General features: G+C 53.3%; 1 non-coding gene across 1 annotated transcript in view; it reads left to right on the top strand.

Annotated features, from left to right (window-relative positions):
• Positions 1-957: 957 nt before the first annotated feature.
• LOC144431618 (small subunit ribosomal RNA) overlaps positions 958-2,500 on the top strand; it is a 1,810-nt gene continuing 267 nt past the window's right edge. The window contains exon 1 of the ribosomal RNA XR_013480180.1: positions 958-2,500. This exon is cut by the window's right edge and continues 267 nt beyond it. This is a non-coding gene — a ribosomal RNA (small subunit ribosomal RNA).

Here is a 2,500-nt window from a genome sequence, read left to right as displayed (position 1 = left end):
CGAAAAAAGTTAAAGTACAAACGTGCAAGCATACTAACCTAACCCTAGGTAAGGCATGTCAGAGCGAATGACAGTAATTTCGAATGAGCCAAGAAAGAGCGGTGCGGGGCCGGTCGGAGCGCACCCTTTTCTCGGTGGCTGGCGGGCGAGAGAGTGCTGCGTCGCCGGCATCGGCGTCGAAAGAAGCCGAGCCGAAAAAAGTTAAAGTACAAACGTGCAAGCATACTAACCTAACCCTAGGTAAGGCATGTCAGAGCGAAAGACAGTAATTTCGAATGAGCCAAGAAAGAGCGGTGCGGGGCCGGTCGGAGCGCACCCTTTTCTCGGTGGCTGGCGGGCGAGAGAGTGCTGCGTCGCCGGCATCGGCGTCGAAAGAAGCCGAGCCGAAAAAAGTTAAAGTACAAACGTGCAAGCATACTAACCTAACCCTAGGTAAGGCATGTCAGAGCGAAAGACAGTAATTTCGAATGAGCCAAGAAAGAGCGGTGCGGGGCCGGTCGGAGCGCACCCTTTTCTCGGTGGCTGGCGGGCGAGAGAGTGCTGCGTCGCCGGCATCGGCGTCGAAAGAAGCCGAGCCAAAAAAAGTTAAAGTACAAACGCGATGCTAATGAGCGAGCCGTTGTCTCGACTAATATGTAGGGGGCGTTCGATCGAGCGTCTGGCTTGAGCGCTTGTCGGCCTAGCAGAACGGTCGCATTGTTATGCCCGGGTTTTAGGCACCGCTGCAGGCGGCCGGCAGAGCTCTTGTTTGTGCGAAACTGAATGGATCGAGCCCGAGAGAGGGCGAGCAAAGAAAAAACGCAAATCGCTCCGCCTGGCACTGCCGGCGAGAGCGTGGACGTCGCGGCCAGCGACTGTCGAAGCTGAGTACGGCCGCAGGCGATCGCCTCGGTCTTAAACGAATGCGACGAGCACGCGCCGGGCGGCCCAGCAAGGGCCGAGCGCAGCTGTCGCAGCTATCTGGTTGATCCTGCCAGTAGTGATATGCTTGTCTCAAAGATTAAGCCATGCAGGTGCAAGTACGAGTTCTCGTAAAGCGAAACTGCGAATGGCTCATTAAATCAGTCTTGGTTTATTTGGTCTCGTAAGCGAAGTGGATAACTGTGGTAATTCTAGAGCTAATACATGCATTAAGCGCCGACTTCGGGAGGCGCGCTTTTATCAGATCAAAACCGACCGGGTTCGTCCTGTGACGTTTGATGACTCTGGATAACCACGCGGATCGTACGGTCTCTGCACCGACGACGTATCATTCAAGTGTCTGCCCTATCAACTGTCGAAGGTACGCTACGTGCCTACCTTTGTGATAACGGGTAACGGGGAATCAGGGTTCGATTCCGGAGAGGGAGCCTGAGAAACGGCTACCACATCCAAGGAAGGCAGCAGGCGCGCAAATTACCCATTCCCGACACGGGGAGGTAGTGACGAAAAATAACAATACAGGACTCTAACGAGGCCCTGTAATTGGAATGAGTACATCCTAAAACTCTTAACGAGTATCCATTGGAGGGCAAGTCTGGTGCCAGCAGCCGCGGTAATTCCAGCTCCAACAGTGTATGCTAAAGTTGTTGCGGTTGAAAAGCTCGTAGTTGGATTTTGGGCGAGCGCCGCCGGTCCGTCGCAAGGCGTGTCACTGGTTGCGTTCGCCTCACCTTCGGTTCTCCGTCGGTGCTCTTGACTGAGTGTCGGCGGTGGCCGATAAGTTTACTTTGAAAAAATTAGAGTGTTCAAAGCAGGCTGTTCGCCTGCATAGTGTTGCATGGAATAATGGAATAGGACCTCGGTTCTATTTTGTTGGTTTTCGGAGCACGAGGTAATGATTAAGAGGGACAGACGGGGGCGTCCGTACTCTGCCGTTAGAGGTGAAATTCTTGGATCGGCGGAAGACGAACTACTGCGAAAGCATTCGCCAAGAATGTTTTCTTTAATCAAGAGCGAAAGTCAGAGGTTCGAAGACGATCAGATACCGTCCTAGTTCTGACTATAAACGATGCCAACTAGCGATCGGGAGGCGTTACCATGACGACCTTTCCGGCAGCTTCCGGGAAACCAAAGTCTTTGGGTTCCGGGGGAAGTATGGTTGCAAAGCTGAAACTTAAAGGAATTGACGGAAGGGCACCACCAGGAGTGGAGCCTGCGGCTTAATTTGACTCAACACGGGGAAACTCACCCGGCCCGGACACAGGTAGGATTGACAGATTGAGAGCTCTTTCTTGATTCTGTGGGTGGTGGTGCATGGCCGTTCTTAGTTGGTGGAGCGATTTGTCTGGTTAATTCCGATAACGAACGAGACTCTGGCATGCTAAATAGTTACGCGACCTTCTCGGCCGGCGTCTAACTTCTTAGAGGGACTAGTGGCGTTTAGCCACACGAGATTGAGCAATAACAGGTCTGTGATGCCCTTAGATGTCCGGGGCCGCACGCGCGCTACACTGAGTGAAGCAGCGAGTGTCTAACCTAGGCCGAAAGGTCCGGGTAACCCGTTGAACCTCATTCGTGA

Source organism: Styela clava, chromosome 13, assembly GCF_964204865.1.
Source record: "Styela clava chromosome 13, kaStyClav1.hap1.2, whole genome shotgun sequence".
Taxonomy (NCBI): domain Eukaryota; kingdom Metazoa; phylum Chordata; class Ascidiacea; order Stolidobranchia; family Styelidae; genus Styela; species Styela clava.
This window is presented reverse-complemented; position numbering and strand designations above follow the sequence as displayed.